Consider the following 19,509-nt stretch of genomic DNA (forward strand, 5'->3'; position numbering starts at 1 on the left):
ATCGCTGCAATTTGTACAACCACGACAGATCTACACTACAAGCTGCTGTCAGCAACTTCTCTGAAGGAAATGAAGTGGCGCTGACTGAAAATTCTCAATCGTTCTTAGCTCAACAACAGTTCTGCTCTGCTGTTTTCACTAAAAGAAAGCAACTCTTCTCAAGTTTATCAACAACAAGGAACCAACCCAACATCTGCAATCTGCAATCTCTATCGATATTTCTTAAAACTGATACTGCCTGCCATCTACTTTTTTTTTTTAAGCTGGTACCCCAGTTTGGGCAGCTGTGGATACAGGATTAGCTAACACCCATTGGTATAGCACTACCTCCAGTGGGTGTGGGTTTCGTTCTTCCTAGGACAGAAAAAGACTGCTGTCTTGTGATTTCTGTGCCATATTTAATACTTCTAATTAGTTGCTGATGTGATTTGCTGTGTGAACATGTTACATATTCATTACACTTATAACATTGTTTATATGTATATATATCACTGTATGTATCATTATATATTGCATCATATGTGTATCATGCAATGGTCTCCAGTCTCTACCGCACTACTACTTTCTTCGCACAGTATTGATGTCTCATGGCCTAAGCTGCCACGGCTCAAATTGTAAACATCCCACTACAACCAGTAGGACTCCTCTGATTCTACGTGCCCATCCCGGAATATAAATGGAAGATTAATTTATATTATTTATGCGAATTCTAATGACTGCTTTGCACCTTGCATAATTTGTAAGGATAGTAAATCAATGTTGTTCTTCTACAGAATAACATGCATCCTTTCAAGGACGTTACTCAAGAGAATTTATTTTTTTAAATAAACCCAATGTGTTCATTCACCATTTCCCATAACACTTCTCTCTACGTCGGTGTAAAGCGTGCAGCTTCACTTCACAGTTTCTTTGGAATTCGCATAATGCGTAATGCTTTTGCATCCTCTTGCCATGAACAGCAAGCAGTTCGTGGTAAGTGGAGCGGACTAACACTCATGCCAACTTCTACTCTGGTACTAAACGCCAGGTAGGACAGAACGCAGCCAACCTTTCCATGGTTGCTGCCAAGAAACCAAAATATCTTATTTAAAATTATCATATTCACTTACAAAGATGGTGCTTGTTCATAGCAGAAAATATTAATGGCACGATATTCTCTTCCGTTTACTCTCTGAAAAGAATGCAAGCCCGCTGCTTAAACCAAAATTTAAGCGTTGTTTTAAAAGTGATTTTAAGTATTAAAATGCGCCAAACACTTTCTCTTAAAAAGCAGTTTCGTTTTGTTTTTAATATTATAAACAGATAATTGAACGTAATTAAAGCATTCAATATTTAAGAGTACCGCGTGACAGTGATACTTAAAATGAGAAAAAACAAATTTATTTTAATTTCTATTACTAAAATTGCAAAGTAAAGTAAAAGCTTTGTTATACCCAGACCTAGGTCTGGGTATAACAAAGCTGATCACCCAGATATTGCATTTAAAACAAGGATAAAATTCCGGTAGTTTTCTTCCAACTTCGCAGTCCATATTAGAAAAAATGCAACTCATACCAGTCAAATACTTTTTGGAATAAAATTTCTAAAACGTGAAATGTTTTATAACATGATTACTGTTCAAAACATTTACTTAAGTGTTACAGACCGCGAAGAAGAATGCCGAATGCACCTTCCTATGCGAAGAAAGGTGCACTCGATAGAACGTATGATCCTTTTGAAATGCCACATCAAATTAAGCAAACTTAGAAGAATGCAAAACTGAAATAATTACTTATCGCTAGGTGGCACTTGCTATATAAAGTTTTCTGTGATTATTGCACGATATTGTACAATAATTATGGTTTTTTAAAAGTAAAATAGGCTTAAATTTACTTGTTTTCATTGTTCTATACATACGACTGGAGAATCAAAAAGTTCGTACCTTTTCCTAGAAATAATAGCCCTAGAAAGGTGAAACTTCACAGGAACTTTAATCCTTTTCTATGTACTTTCCATATATACTAACACATTTCTCTCATCTGTGGATCAGTTGTTTAATGCCTGAAACCACGATTCCACTTCATTGATGACTTCCTAAGACGAATCAAAGCGGCGTCCATGCAATGGTTTCTTCATTTCTCGAAACAAGAAGAAGACTGATGGTGCTAGGTCTGGAGAATAGGGTGGATGCTGCAAGAGCACAAATCCAACAGTTGGCGAGAATATTGCATTCGACATTGCTCCTGCAAAGGCGTCAGCAATCTTGGAACCCAACGTGCGGAGATCTTAGACATGTGCAGATGGTCATGTATTGAATTGTAATGAAATGAACTGTCACACGTCTATCATCAGCTGCTCAACCTTTGCAATCGTCTCACTGTCTGTGGATGTTAATGGCCTTCCTTCTCTTGGCTCGTCAAAGACACTTGTACTACCGCACTGGAACTGCTGTTTCCACGTTTTTTACAGTGTCATAGGATGGACAATTCTGCCCATACACAGCTTTCATTTCTTCGTCAATTTCCTGAGCTTTCTTGCCCTGCAAATGCAGGAACTTGATCACTGCTCGATACTCCACTTTGTCAACCATAGCGCCCTTCCTCAGATTCCGGCCACCACCTCTGGTGTACCTACGGGAATGAAATTTCACATGTTAGTTACTGAATATGTAGACAACTTATTAAAAACATCATCCTACTGCTGTTTTATCTAGGTCATGAATAACTCCTCGTACTTTCTCTTGATTACGATATGGGCAGCGCAGTTGGTATAACCATCGTCTTCTTACTTTCCATTACCTTACTTCTCAAACGTCATTGACCCTAGAAATTTTTATTGGTCTTTTTTAAAAGGTGGCTGAGTTAAACAGTCTCAGGCGATGGTAGCATGGTTTTTTCCCAAAAAACAGTAAAAAAACCACAGTAAATATAAGCAATTTAAAGGCATAATATATACGGCGCAATAGAGTCAAAGTCGCTGATGTGCTTAAAACCCTACAACAGTATTAATCTCAATAATTAATACTGTTGACTGTAAAACTATTGGAAATAAGGAAAATAATCCCGAGAAAAGCGGCGTCTATGGCCATAGTCCACTGGCAATAGGAAATTGCAATAAAGATAAGACAGTGGAGAGGGGCACACATTAATAAAGATCTCGTGATTAATACGTTCTAATTACCCTGAATTAGCATAACATTTCAAATATGCTCTCAACATTATTTAATGACAATTATTATTATGCGAGAAGAGGACAGGAGTATTAGTTGGAATGTTTAGGCTTATTACAAAATGTACAGACTTAGGAATCCACATGAAGGTGGAAAACCTTTTATTGCTTTAAAAAAGTACAAAAAAAAAGCAGCAAAAACAACTTCCGAACGTTATAATGAACAACAATCCAATGATATTACTGTAATTCGTCATATTCACGTTTTAATGGATAATATTGAAACGAATTCTGTCATGTGAGAAGTGTTTTGCATAAGTAGCAAACATGACTCCTCATGACCAGTTTTACAACAACCGGTAAGCGTAATGCTCAGATGAACTGCATTTTAACAAAGCAAGCACTGGGTCACACAGTTCGTTATACAGGTTAAGTACAAATGTGATGTTGTAACAAGTTTAGCCAACTTTCTTTCGTTTAGCCTAAACAATTCAGCAACAAACCATGAAATAAATCCTCCTCATTCGATGCCACCATACCATACCTTACCTTACTTCTCAAAGTTACCTTTTCGAGTGCCTCGCCCAGTTCAGGTTCTTCCGGGTAAAGAAGCTGCCATTCTCTGCTGTGTAGTAAGGGGGAAATGGAGGGATGGTGATGTCATGATGGGCCACGCAAGGTAAGGCAGGTGATATATGGGTCAGGGATTTATTTGTCCGCCTGACACAACGAAGGCCACGAGATGCCCTGTGGATGCTTTTTCTACAGAATTGTTTAGAGAGAGAGAGACTTATCTTTCGATTTGAACAAAACAGTATATTGAATTTATTACTAAGCAACGCCTTCGAGGGAGTACTCAGTAAATAAACGGCTTTCATATTCATCTTTAACAGAAGACTAATCGTAATAAATCAACTGCTAATGAAGCAGGAAAGATGTATAACCACTATAACCACATGGTATCTTTCGTTTGCTCTCTGATTCACTCACTCGTTCTTTCTCTTCTTACGCCCAGGAACTCACTGTTCATCTGATGTCCAGACTCTTAAGACTGCAGATTATTTTTAAGAATTCATTCATATTTTTAAAGACATTCGACTGCGATTCTTTAATTCAATCCTCTATTTACTTTTTCCCTTAAATTATAAATAAATAATATTTATTGTACATGAAGTATACTTAAACTATCTTATACTCATAAACTAAAAAGCCGTGTATCTCCATATACCAATGAGAAAAGAACTAAAACCAATCGACGACATAATTTTTTCCCCTTTCCACATAATTATCATAATATTTTTCTTTTTATGATCGGGATGGCCACGTAAGGCCAGAGATGTTTTAAAGAAAAGGATTAATAATCATATAAAGTTTCGGTTATTTATTGTCTGCGTTCGTAAAATATGTTGTGTGTTCCTTGTCTTTCTGTGTCCTGATCATAGCACCGATTTATTCATCTAGTCTAGCCAACACAGTTGAACTTGAAATTTGGGAGAATACATCTATATTATTTAAAATGTTCACCTAATTTAAACGGCTGACGAAAAGAACAGAAAATAGGCTGACCGTTCTCAATAGAAAGAAATAATTAAAAACAAACAAATATTGATTACTGAAAGGTGGAGATCACACACAAAAAAAGTCAAGAACTGAATTAGTCCTTGATTAGGCTGAATGTTGCAGAATTAGCAGGCTCTTTTTTCTATTCGAATCCTCTGAAAAATACGAAAGTCTTTTTGAAGTTTAATTTACTTTATCTCTCATGGATTTTAATAGATCCATTAAGAAATTGTGCTGATTTTCAAAAGAAATTTAAACACGCAAATCAGTTCTACCAGTCTCACAGTGACTTGAACTTCAACAGTCGTTACACTCAAAAGTATTTTTTTACTTATTTTTACAGTATTTATATACTGTTTCTATAACGAAATTCATTGTTCTCATGGAAAACTAAACTTTTTACAAAGAAATTTGATTTTTTTTCAAAACTAAAGCTGATAAAACATATTTTAACAGATAAAACACAGCGATACAGTTCCCTGGTTTTCCCCATCTCACGCTTATCATAGACTAAACAATGTCCAGGCTTAACTAATAACAATAACTCAGATAAAATTTATATATATACAGTATTATACACCAGACACCCATACGACTTGGAGAAATTTTCCATATTCCATCCAAGTGTCAAAAATAGGAATAAAAGCAACTGCGTTCATGGTAGAAGTAAGCAGATTAACGAAACACAATAGTTTTGGCCCAGGTGTTGATCACAGTGACTTCCAACGGGAGACCATCATAGGATGCCTTATTACCAATCAGTCTGTATCAGAACTGCAACACTTAGATGAAAGCTGGTTGATGTAATCACCAAATGGAAATGCCACGGTGTTAGTGAAGCCGGAAAAACGTTCTGGTAGACCTCAGATATTGACGGAGAGACACCAGAGGTCAGAAGGGTGGTACGTAGATCCCGTAAGGCCTCATCAAATACTGTTAACCAGGAGTTCAGAGAGGCCGCATGAATTGGTATTAGTTTCTGTGGGCAGAAACTAATAATTCATCAAACACCACAGTATGCAATGCACAGAGTCACCTTGCTTTATGCACAACCTATTGTAATTGGTCCCTGAAAAGTTTGAAAACTGATTTTATGGAGTGATGAATACGAAACGCAGTTTTTGATCTGATGGCAGTGCATCGATCTGGCAGATACCCGGAAAACTGTATTCCAGGATGTGTCGTTCCAACTGTGAAGTTTGAGAGCGGTGCTGTCACCGACTGCGTTTTTTTCCTTGTGGCTTGGCAGTGGATCATTGGCCGTCAGTCCTGGAAAAATGAGTGCCATGCGGTACATTAATGTTCTGAGTAATTCTGCTCTTCCTACACTGTAGCATGTGGAGAGTTCTTTTCTGTTTCAGCATGACAATTCACAGTGTCATACCGCATAGACTGCTGTGTCTTGGTTCGAAGATAGGGGCATGCAAAAGCTTCGTTGGCTTGCCGAGAGCCCTGCCTAACTCCACTGAACACCTTAAGATAAACTACAAGGTCGGTTTCCCAGCAGGCCAACGTACCTGCAATCAGTAGTTGAATTAGCCGCTCTGTTGAAGAAGGAACTTCTTCAACACAATATGTTGAACTAACATACAACCTTCCTGTTCTCAATAAAAAAAAATGATTGGAAGTCTACATACAGTGTAACTAAGGCCAAAGATGGGTCGACACAACACTAATTTTTGTATTAATAAAATCTTCTTTTAAACATGCAGGTGTCCGGTCAGTTTTGGTGATATAGTGTATATAGAAACTGGAAATATGCGTGGAAAATAATAATGGCAAATTTCAAATTGACAAATTTTTGTTTGACTGATTTTAATGAAATTTAGAAGGTTCGGAAGATCTTTCTAAAAATCCAAAATTTAAGATCTGTCAATTGGGAGTCAAATTGTTACACACACTGACGGCCGGACGGACATGGTGAAGACAACAGCACTTGATACATTTTCGAACGCGCCTAAAAATTGATTTTTTAACAATTATAGTTACTATTGAATACTTTGTTTAATTATTTTATGCATATTGTTATCGGGCAAATCACTTATTACGTATTTTTATGAATAAATTTCGCCGATGATTTAATTTTTTTTTCAGGAAGCCAATGATTTAATTTCTTTCAAGAAGCCAACTTTTTTTACTATTAGCCAGTTTCCATGAACTGTATGGAGTCACAGTACAGTCTCGATAATCCGAGGTAAATGATCAGAACCAACTCAGTTATATAGAAGGATAAAATAAAAAAGCGAGTTTTGTATTTTTATTAAAATTAATTAAAAAATATTTAAAGTAATCAAAGAGATGATAATAAACATATGTAATTAGTGGAAATTATGCGCAAAACAAAAAAAGCATTTCTCGATTTACGCAGTTGATGCTTTCCTGAAAAGCATCACATTTCAATAAATTAAGAATTACTTTCTGCATTAGAAATAATGAAAATGGCGTGAAGAATGGAGATTGTGCGCAAGCGCTCAACAGGTCAACAAGGTTGAAATCGCAAAATAATAATAATAATAATAATAATAATAATAATAATAATAATCCGAAGCTAAACAGTCCCACCTCTATTGATAGATGATGTCTAAGAGAAATAGTAAAAACTATCTATGCAACAAGAGGGGTGCCTCAAGATGGGGTGATGTCGACCACCCTCTTTGCAATTCTACTTGAACCAATCCTTTCTGCATATCCAATTTCTACTCATTCGCCGATGATTTAATTTTTTTTATTATTTCAAAAGACCCCAAACAGATTCAAGAAATTAATAATCAAACCTCTAATCAAATTCAAGAATTAATAGATTATTTACAGTTAGCTGGACTCCAACAAAACAATGCGAAGTCAGCCCACAATGACAATTACGAAGAGGAAGTTCAGGAATGACATCTGAGTTGTAGTTAATGGTGAGACGATTCCAAAAGTATCATCGCATACTGACCTAGGGCTAACGTGGGATGAATATTTAAAATATTTAAATTTCAAATATCACTTCCTCAAGGCAAAGAAGACCTATGCTGCATTCTGGACTATATTATGATGTGGTTACAAAGGAACTGGATGCAAAAAATAATTTTGATATCATATATTTGGATTTCAGGAAAGCTTTTTACACTGTTGCGCATGGAAGAGTATTGCACAAATTGGAGCAGAATGGTATGAAGGGTAAGATGCTACAATGGATAAAAGGATGGTTGAGTGGGAGGAGACAGAGGGTGGTAATTAATGGGTGCTGCTCTTCGTGGACTAATGTTATTAGTGGAGTCCCACAGGGTTCGGTGTTGGGTCCTCTGTTGTTTTGTATATTTATCAATGATATTGATGAAGGTATATCAGGCTTAGTGTCGAAGTTTGCAGATGATACAAAGGTTGGCAGGGTTGTTAATGACAGTAATGGCAGTGTACTACTGCAACAGGATCTAGAAAATTTGGGCAGATGGGCTAAGAAGTGGAAATTGAAGTTTAATCTTGACAAATGTAAAGTACTGCATATGGGTAGAAGTAACCCCAGAGAAACGTACCAACTGTGTGGTACTACGCTTAAAGTGGTAGAAAATGAAAAAGACCTGGGAGTAATTGTGCAGTCAGATATGAAGTTTTCTGAGCAATGCAGACAGGCTGCCAGGGAAGGTCATGGGGTGTTGCCAATGATATATAGGAATTTTGCTAGCAGGGAAAAGGAAGTGATTGTCCCTCTGTAAGGCAATGGTCAGAACACGCCTTGAGTACTGCGTACAGGTCTGGAGGCCTCATTTTAGGAAGGATGTAGATTTGCTTGAGCGTGTACAGAGAAGGGCAACAAGATTGGTGAGGGGAATGAAGGGAACCTCTTACCAAGAGAGGCTTAGGTTCTGCAAATTGCAGTGGCTGGAGACTAGGCACCTGCGTGGTGATCTGATTGAGGTGTATAAGGCCTTGAATGGGTTGAGCACGCTGAATTCTGATGGGATCCTTCCACTTGTTCAGATTACGAACCTAAGGGGGCATAAATTCAAATTAAGAAAAGACAGATGTAGAATAGATGTGCTGAAATTTGCCTTTAGCCAGTGGGTGGTTAATTGATGGAACAAACTTCCATCTGTCGTTGTGGAAGTTGACAGGTTAAATAAATTTAAGGAGGAACTAGACAGGCATTTGGAGGGAATGGTGTGATTTTTTTTTTTTTTTTGGCTGATGCTGCATAAGCTCATAGACTTGCTTTCTTGCATCACATGCCACTACTACTACTACTATCCGCCAGTAGCTCGTAGGCTGCCACAACATCAATCTGCTTTGTCAATACATTGATCGGTGTCTCACTCCTATACCTTTATATGCATCTGAAATCCTCAGCACCTGCCCCTCTGCGTAACAGATTCTTGGTGATGGAATACTGGATTCTGCGGTGGCTGAATCGTCTGGGAGGGAACCCGTTCACCATCTCCAAATCTCTTCTTCTAGTGAATCTAGGCATGACCCCCTGGAAGCTCACTGTCCTTAAAAAAATGTGTTCACATTCTCTAAGCTGCTAACCCATCAGATTGATGCCCCATCGATAGAGGATATTATCTCACTTCCCAAAGCAAGCGATAGAAACCACCAGAGCGGGCAACGTCCGCTTAGGATGAAGCTCACTATCCTGGACTCCCTAAAAGGAATGTTCCGTGTCCTGATTCAACACATCACTACCTTCTCCATAGATTCAAATAAGTTTGGAGAAAACAGAACATACAGAAGCCAAATTATGGATGAAATCTGGATCAAATCACCAGAAAATGTGATTATAAAATGTGAGCTTTATTTATATGAGAAATGTAAATAATTTAATGCAAAAATATATTGTAAAAGCAAAGCAAATTGTAATGATAGAAGAAATGATATGCAGGACAACCTGTATTTGTAATTACAATATTAATTTAATATCAATTTTATATTAAAGTTAATCGTTACTGCGATTAATTAATCGTTACTGCCTTCTACAGGAGTTTCAGAGAAGACAGGAAAGACGAAAACCGACCACCCGAGCAGAAAACGATCGAAGAGTTCTGGGGCAACACATGGAGCAATGAAGTAAGTCATAACAGCCGAGAACCATGGATAGAACTAGAATGGAAGAAAGTCAAGGACGTACAAGATATGAGTGAGTGGGAGATTCGGGAGGAAGGAATAAAACAGTCGATCAGAAACTCCCACAACTGGCGAACCCCAGGAATAGACGTCCACAACTACTGGTACAAGAAGCTCACACACACACACACACACACACACACACACACACACACACACACACACACACACACACACACACACACACACACACACACACACACACACACACACACACACACACACACACACACCTAGCAGAGTAGTTCACCCTAATGATAAGGCAGTCTGCGCATGTAGCACAATTGTATCGTCACCATCTTCCCCACACCGGATGGAAAAGGCACGGGTTCGAATGCCGTCGATGACGCGAAGAACTTTAATGGGCTTTTTTCACTCCGTGGCTGAGTTAGTCGGTCTCAGGGGTAGATTGCAAGGTTTTTCCCCGAAACTGGGGTTTTTTTCGTCCAGAAAAACAGGCAAATCGACCAGAGAACACTTGCAATTTACAGATATAATATATGGGTATATGTAAGAAATTACGGGTGGTCCTAATTTGAATGATAAGGCACCTAGAGGCAATCCGGAAGTTTCTCATTCAAGGAATCACATATCTGAAGCCTAAAGACCAAGATACAAGAAACCCGGCGATTTGCAAACCAATCACTTGTCTCCCAACAATATAAAAGATCCTGACCAGCTGCATAACCAAGAAGATATCAGACCATTTGGAGAGCCAGAACATAATGGCCAAAAGCAGAAAGGATGCAAGCGGATGAGCAAAGGATGCAAGGTTAACCATACCATAGATACTGCGGTTATAGAGCAAGCCTACAAGGAGAGCTTCAACCTGCACAGGGCCTACATCGATTACCGCAAGGCCTTCGACTCCATGCCTCATAGCTGGCTAATAGAGATGCTGAAGATCTACAAACTAAATCCGACATTGACAAACTTCCTAGCAGCAACGATAGCAAAATGGAGTGTCACAATTAAGGTCAGGAACGTCACAACCAAACCGATCCCCATCACGAGGGGAATCTTTCAGGGAGATTCCCTGAGCACACTGTGGTTCTATCTAGCATTCAAGTCGTTATCCATCATGCTCAACAGTAGCAAGTATGAATATAACCTCGAAGAAGGAAGGAAAAATCTGTACACTCACATCCACCTGATGTACATGGATTATATCGAGCTGTACGTGGCAACTGAGAAGCAACTCCAGCAACTACTCCGGATCACCGAAGAATTCAGCAATGATATCAGGGTGAAATCTGGTCTAGACAAATGCGAGACCCACAGATTGCATCAGGGGAAATTCGTTGGCCAAAACTACCAGCTGCAGACTGGTAAAGACGGTATCAAAGCCATGGCAGAGGAGAGACCTACAAATACCTGGGGATGATGCAGTCTCAGCAGTTACAACTTAAGGAAATCAAGGTTTGCCTGACCGAAAAATGCCACCAGAGACTCAGAAGCCTGCTGAAAGCAAAGCTGAACGGAGGGAACACAGTTAAAGCCATTAACACTTATGGAGTTCCCAGTGCTAACATACTCCTTCGGGGCAATAGATTGGACTAACACCGAGCCAGAAGGTATCATGAGAAAGATAAGGATAATGCTGACCAAGAGCCGCCAACACCACCCGAATTCAGCCGCGGAGAGACTAATAATAGCTGGGAAAGTGGAGAAAGGGGCCTGATAGAACTTATCGAGCAACAGGAAACAGCAATATCTAACCTGAACAGCAGCACTCTGCCAGGCCATAAGACAGACAAGCGACACGCAGAAGTCATACCCAACTCAACTTAAGCGAGGAGTCCCCTCCCACCCAGACGGCACAAACGAAGCTAGAAAAATGGGCAAAGAAGTCACTCCATGGCAGACACTACAATGACCTCCATCAAGATCACATATATAAAATGGCTTCCAATGCATGGCTCACGAGCGAGACTCTCTTCCCCAAGAATGAAGGAATCATGCTCACCATCCAAGACCAGGCAATCAACACCATAAACTATAGAAAATACATTGCCAAGGAGCCCGAAATGTCAAATGACACATGTTGACAATGCCATCTGGCTTCAGAAACGATCCAACATATTACCGCGGGTTGCAAGGTTACCACCCAGACTGATAACCTTGAAGACACGACCAGGTAGCCAGGATAATACATCAGAAGCTAGCGAGGAAATACCAGTTGACCAAAGAAAGTATACCATATTACAAGTACGAACCACAGGCAGTACTAGAGACCCCAACCCACAAGCTGTACTGGGACCGCGCCATAATAACGGACAAGACAATCCACACAACAGACCGGACATAACCCTTGTGGACAAGAAGGAAAAGGCTACCTATCTGACTGACATAGCGGTACCCAACACTGGCAACCTGCAGAAGACCAATGGGAAAAAAAATCACGAAGTACACAAACCTAAGACAGAAGATCAAAGAGATGTGGCATGTTGTTTGTTTGTTTGTTATTTGGTTTTTAGGAGCATTAGCAACTAAGGCCATATTGCTCCGGGAATATACGGTGGTCATTCCCTGACCTTTCCGCATCCTCCGTATTTGGTGGTGACGGGCTCGAACCCCGGTCTAATCAAGAAGCGTGTGCTACGCACTGCTGCTCCTTCCCACCTGGCTACGGAGGCGGCAGATGTGGCATATGCAACAAGTAATGATCATCCTGATCATCGTGTCAACCACCGGTATGACGCCAAAGACCCTACATAGCAGCCTAGTAGCAACAGGTCTCCCAGAGAACACCTACAAGGAACTCTAGAAAGTCGCAATCCTGAACACCTGTAGGACAGTCAGAGTTCCTCGGCCAACGGTAACACCAGACATAACCACCACCCCGTGTAATTGGTAGCAATACCCGTCACGGTGTGGACCTCCCCAATCAGGGAGAAATAATATAAAAGCAACAATAATAATAAAGGTAAAGTATGACCCAGTAATAACAAAAAGTATATAAAGTATTTTAAAGAAGTTTATATCTCATTTGTAATGATGATAGAATGCCATTTTAAACATACTTTTAAATGTATGTTTAGTCAGGTTCCTATTTCCTTCCGCATTTAACAACACAACTAGTAAGATTGATTTTCGTGAAATGTTATAATTAAGCTTTTTGAAAGAATTTTTCCATCCATTCCAAATTTCATTAAAATTGGACCAATAGAAATCCGGCATTTTTTATCCTCTCGATCTGTTAGTTCCTTGGAAGGAATTATGATCAAATCTAGTAGCCTGTCCAGTTCCTCTATCTTCCTCCAATATAAATATAGGGCATTTGTCGTGGGGGAGAGAACATGTTTCGGGCATTACTCGAAAGGGACAAGTCGAATCAACACCAAGTTTTCAGCTGTTTTGTTCAACCCTAGAGAGATTGTAGGTCCCATTACGATTCCATAATATCCCCAATTCCTCCTCTCAAAACCATTACCATAAATTTGGAACAGTAGCTTCAGTCTTTTTTCAAATTTCAGGATTTATATTCTTGGGACCTTTGTACCAAATTTCATGTTGATAAGTTATTCATTTCCTTTGTGCACATGTCACTTACTAGCAAATACTGTAATGCATATACATGTCCTCCAAGAATTTAGGAATGCTGCAAGATTGATAGTTTGCATTGTATCTCTGCTAACTTTGACTTGACAAATTAACCAGGCAATGACTGTGAACACTGCAAAACAGCCAGGGATGACAACATCTATTATTAGTGTAGTGTATTTTCCCTTTCAGTCGATCCACCTACTTCCTTGTTTTGTTTCTCTGTCACATATCATAAAACATCAATTTATTTGCATATTTCTCATTTCTGTGTGTTGTTTCTGGGTTAGATCGATATCCTAACCAGTAACCACCATTCCCTTCCTCTTTATGATTTTCAGTTTATTTCCATTTAGGTGCGTTTTCCTTTTATATTGGAAATCAGTGTAGAGTATATAGGTACCCGTCAGAATTTCCAAAGCGAAATATTTTAGAAGTTCGAAATGAACTGATATTTTCAGAGCTAAAATTAAAAAAAAAAAAAAAAAAAAAACTCAGCCCTATTTACAAGTGATATTTACAGGTGATATTAATGGCGCAGCTTGTTACAATAAACGATTAAGCAAATAATTTAATAATAGCGAGGAGATAATAATCACCATAAACACTTTCAGAATACAGTTCTGATACGTCAATGGCTTTTATTATTGACTCTGCGATACCAAATGATATCAACAATTTTACTAAAAGGATCTAGTGACACTGTAAACACACATCAGTTTAAATAGTGCTGATTATTCTTTGCTATGCATGCCACATTTTTATCTTTTTCATTGATCATAAAAAACCACAAAAACAGATAAGAAATAACAAACGTTTCTAGTTCATAAAAATCACAAATTAGCATATAACAAAACTAGTTTAGGTTAGATAATAATCTGAAATCGTGCAAGCACATACTATACATAAAATATAAAATACATAAAATGCTTTCTTAAATGGTACCACTTGTGATCAATGACAAATTCAATAATACATGAAAAAACTTCAAAGCAGTAAAATCTCCGACATACAACATGACCGTTTCATACAAACGGTCATGTTGTGTGAAACATTACTGACAACAGAGAATTCACCATTCTGATTCATGGGTTCCTTGCTGAGACGTGATGCCATTATTCAATTCGAAAACCAAGACTACCCAATGGAAATACATTGAGCAGATTTGCACCCAAGAAATTTCGTGTTGTTGCAAGTGGAGATAAAATGATAATTGCAATTTTTGGAATGCTGATGGTATAACGACTATCGTTATAGGAAATAGATATCCAGCTGTTCTGAAAGATAAATTCCTCTCTACTGTGAAGCATAAATTCTCATTAAATCTCATGAACCTCTTCTCCACCACGATAATAAGATTCAAAATCATCTTCGGGAAGGTTCTGTCCCCGGTAATCGACTCTTGCCTGCCTCAGTGATGAAAATAGAAAACTCAGAGCCCAAAATACAGAAATTCTCGATCAAGTGCTCGTACTGAATGAACAACTCAGAGATCTGAAAATCTTTATTAGTAAATGCTGTTTTCCCTCTAGTCAGACGTCAACGATGGACCATCTGGAACCTCAGGAGCACTTATGGGAAGCGAATGATGCATTTCCAAGACCTCCAGCCCAAATTGGGCGTGACCAGCAAGGAACAACAGATCCCAAAAATTTGCACAGTTCGCCTTTTTTTTGCAAACAGGACGACTCAACAGATCCTAGCTCCGGCCGTGGAGTTGAACCCTTTGGGTCCTCATCCCCCGCACACTTGTCCCCATTAGTGCGGCCTGACCTTGGAAGCTGACAGTCCTTTTACCCAGGATAAGCGCACGATTCCTGGTGAATCTAGGCATAACCTTTAAATGGCTTGAGCTCAAGGCGTTTTGACTGTGAAATCACAAGGGTACAGAATTCCATCCCAAGAAACAAATAGGCCGTTTCCAACCTACCTGCCTCGGTCCCTCTGTCGAGGAGACTTGAGGAGATTTATAATATTTCAGCTAACCTTACACGGTTAGCGGCGCAACCAACTTGAGCGAGTCAAGCGCTGGACCTAATCTTCCATAACTTGCAAGACACCACACTCCTACCTAGCAACTTCCGATTCAAATGTGATCACTCATCAATTGCATGTAAACTATCCTTACAGAGCAATTCCCTTGGGTTCCCTGATGAGTACTCCGCTGACTTGCCTAGGATAGCCTTCTCTACTATATAACTGAAGACGGACGCATTCTCCAGTACTTGATTGGGTTTGACTAGGGACGTCTCTATTCTGAGCTGTTGGAAGACGCCATTATGCTCTTGTCCGAACAATTGAAGTTAATTGCACTATGTGGTGCAGCCAGAATAACCAGGATTGGTAACAGGTCGAATTGGTGTTTTAATAAGGAAACTAAGATGGTATTCATCAGGAAGCAGAAGGCCTACCGGAAATGGCAGAAAACCCAACTTCCCTCAGACCTTTGCATCTTTAAGAAAGAAAGAGCATGCTTTTGAAAAAGAAAAGGCACGTCCTTAACCAAGCTGTCCTGGATAGGTTGAAGAGGGGTAAAAGGATCCTTTCGCATCATCAACATCTAGCCATTGACCAAAAGCTTGTCCAGGAATGGGCACAGTTCAGCTTTCTGCAGGCAGATATTCCTGATCCTGATTCCTCTCTCTCTCTCTCTCTCTCTCTCTCTCTCTCTCTCTCTCTCTCTCTCTCAGGAGGACTGGTTCCCTAGGGCACAGTTGACTGACATCGATATATCTAGACAGACCCTAATTGATGTCATTAATAAATTACCCATCAAAGCTACTGTGGGTCCGGATGGTTTCCCACTCTTTATTATCAAAATTTGCAGCACATATATAGTCTCCTTCACCTTTTCAGACAAATTCTTAATCTGGAATAGTTCCTTCAATTTGGATAACTTACCATGTTAAAGCCATTCCAAAAATCAAGAAACCTAAGTTTCCTAAAGACCTGCGACCAATCTCCATCAGTTGTTCTTTACTCGATTTTTGAAAAAGTGATTCAGCCAGAAATTGCCAAGTACTGCTTTGGATACAGGCCCGAGTACCTGCATACCGTTCTGCACAGGAGATAGACAACTACCAATCTTCTTGATACCCTCTTAAGAATTCAACAGACCCTTAACAGCAAAACACAGATTGATATCATATTCCTGGATATTAAATCGGCATATTACAAAATACACCTTCCAGCTCTTTTTACCATTCTGAAACACTACTTCGGCCTGGCAGATGCCTTACTTCAAATTTTGAAGTCTATTTTATTTCCTAGCCACCTGTCTGTGACCCACAGCGACTTCGAGGTAACTATTGACGTCTCAAGAGGCATCCCGAAAGGAAGCGTGCTTTCAGCTATCCTGTTCGCAGTAGTTTTGGAGCCTCAGAGTTTTAACTCTTACGCCGACAATCTGAAGTTCTGCGTGAGCTCTGATCGTCCTCATCAGATTTATATCAATGAACCAACAAGCTTCTAGGCAGACATTGAACTGGGAAAATTATCTTGCTACAATTGAGCTGCATCTGAGCCCTTCCAAATCAGCGCAACTACCGATAACCAAAAAGAGAGTCAAAAATGAAATCCAAATCTTTGTTAGTGGGGAGCCGGTGCAAAAAGTGACCTCTCATAATGGGGGTCTCATCTCAAGTGAGGCCAAGTCAGACAACTAACATTGACATTGGCCTCACCCAAGATGTTGGGCTCACCTTTTACCCTCACTTTGTCAGGATGAAGCAGAAGACGTACACGGCTCTTTGGGCAGTGCGTCAGGAGCTTGGTGTGCATCAGCCAACGTGCTTGTTCGGCACGTCGAACAAGCACTCCGATTCCCCTCTATGCATCAAAAATTTGGTCATCTACCCCTGCCTCATACCTAAACAAGTACAGTATCTCAGTTTAGAGTACCAGTTGCTTAGATGGATAAACAGGGTGGTAGGCCTCCCTCTAACTATCTCCAGATCGATCCTACAAGCAAATCTGGGCACCACTCCCCGGAGACATCCTCACGCTTGCACGGCTTATAACGGGTGAACTGATGCTCCATCGGTATTCACATTAATCTCTGGCCCGAAGAAGGCAAGAGGAAAGCACGTTACTCCTGCCTTCCTCCCTCCGCGTCTTACGCTGTCAAGCATTGATTCCCTGAGGGACATGTTTCCAGCCAATTGTCTTCGGATCTTCAATAAATTTGGGACACTCTGATAGGTTCTGTGAAGACAAGCGCTACAGGAAAGAAATCCTCAAGAACTGCTACCAGATAATGAATCTATGATGTTCACCTCTACTCCTGGACATGACTTTCTGCTTTTTTTTTTACTTGCCTATTTGTATATAACAAATACTTTATTTTTGTCTCCATGCAATTGTATGTTTAATCCTGTAAATTTCTCGGGTCGGGGACGCATGTACTCTTGTATATTGTACATGTGTTCCACGCATCTTAATCTGTAAATATTCACACCCTTCTGGCACACTGCCGTTCCGGGGTGACCAAAGGTTTCTTGTGGCAATAAACTGATTTTAATAATAATAATAATAATAATAATAATAATGCTCTCCTCATCGTTGCGCCCAAGTGCAAGCAATTATTAGAAAAAACAAATCTGAGTTCATTTCGCACTCGAATACGCATACTCACCGGACCTCGCAACAAGTTCTGATTGTTCTGGGCAATGAATAACTCCCTTCATGGACATTTCGAGTCGAGCAATAGCATCTAGTGCCATTTACCAGTGGACTAAACGCATACAAGCACTAGTCGCTGCAGCCTTCAAAGCTTGGGAGCAAAAGATGCAATGATGAATACGCTGGATTTCTTAGAGATGTCTGAAGAGTTAAACAAAATTCGTTTCTCTATCATGAAGCATTTCTATTCAAGAAATTAAATCTTATAATCTTAAAGTACCTCATATTTTAAATGGCTTCGTAAAAGCTATGATTATGGAAGGAAAAAAAATTGAACAAAAATTAAAAAATAAAACTAATGTAACACAGTAACTTTCCCAATATGGCCATTTAAGCCATTGCGAGAGATCAATACTTAATTTTTTTTCAGAAAAATAACACACTCTATTAGGTATGTACGAGTGTATTATGTTCAACGTTTTTTAGAACTTCTTTGGCCACGGAACCTTTCCCTTGTAACTCTTCGGCGGAACCTATTTGTAAATCTGAATCTTCCACGGAACCCAAACATCTTTAAAATCAGTAATAATTAACAATAAATTAAAAGCAGTAACACGTGTACAAAATAAATAAAAATCAATAATAAAAGACTAAAGAAACAACTGAAGTGCCAATATGGAACCTACTTTGAAAACTACCGAACAAGATATCCCTGAAACTTGTATATTTGTTAATTAGTATTAAAATATTGTTATCATATCTCAAAAATCCTCGTCCGAATTTGTTTAAATGAATTTTTATTGAAAATATGGCCGTTCTTTCTCTTTGATTAGTGAAATTTATGAAAATGTTACTCATTTGTTACGCTACTTAAACTTTACAAAAATTTTATAACAAAGGCTAAGTATACATTCAAAGAAAGACTCTGTCCAGTAAGTTTCAGCGAGGATAGTTCCAAATCATGACTGGCTAGTAAAGATAACAAGGGAAAGCTTCGTTAGCCAACCGTAACATAAAAACATGAGCGGTGTACAAAATTAATACCATTGATTCTACCATGTTAGGGATTAGCCACAAACCACTGCTTCTCCAGAGAAGAAAGAAAAATTGGTCTAGGTCAGAATTTTTAGACAAACATTTTTCGGATGTTCTGGATTTGGACAGAACATACGGAAGAGTAATCAGAATATCTTCAAGTTAAAAATAATAATAATAAAAAAGCTCAGATGTTGGTAATTTGACCTGTGTGTGTTTTTACTTCTGCTGGCTAAATGCTCTTGTTTTAGTACTGTAGTAAAACAAGAACATTTCAAGAAAATCCACCACCCAAAAGATTCACTGTGAAGCTAAAACGGACCATTTATGTTTATGTTATTGTCATACTTAGATTTATCTGTGGATGACAGAAAACGTGTTTTTTTTAATGAAAATACTTGATTTCACATATTAATTTGACCACGTGGTTTTATTAATAAATAAATTTCCCTTTTGTAACAATATGAACGTATTTTGTGGTATTACGTGGATTCTAACAAA

This window comes from Mastigoproctus giganteus, chromosome 8 (assembly GCF_048544385.1).
Source record: "Mastigoproctus giganteus isolate SK-2022 chromosome 8, ASM4854438v1, whole genome shotgun sequence".
Lineage (NCBI taxonomy): Eukaryota > Metazoa > Arthropoda > Arachnida > Uropygi > Thelyphonidae > Mastigoproctus > Mastigoproctus giganteus.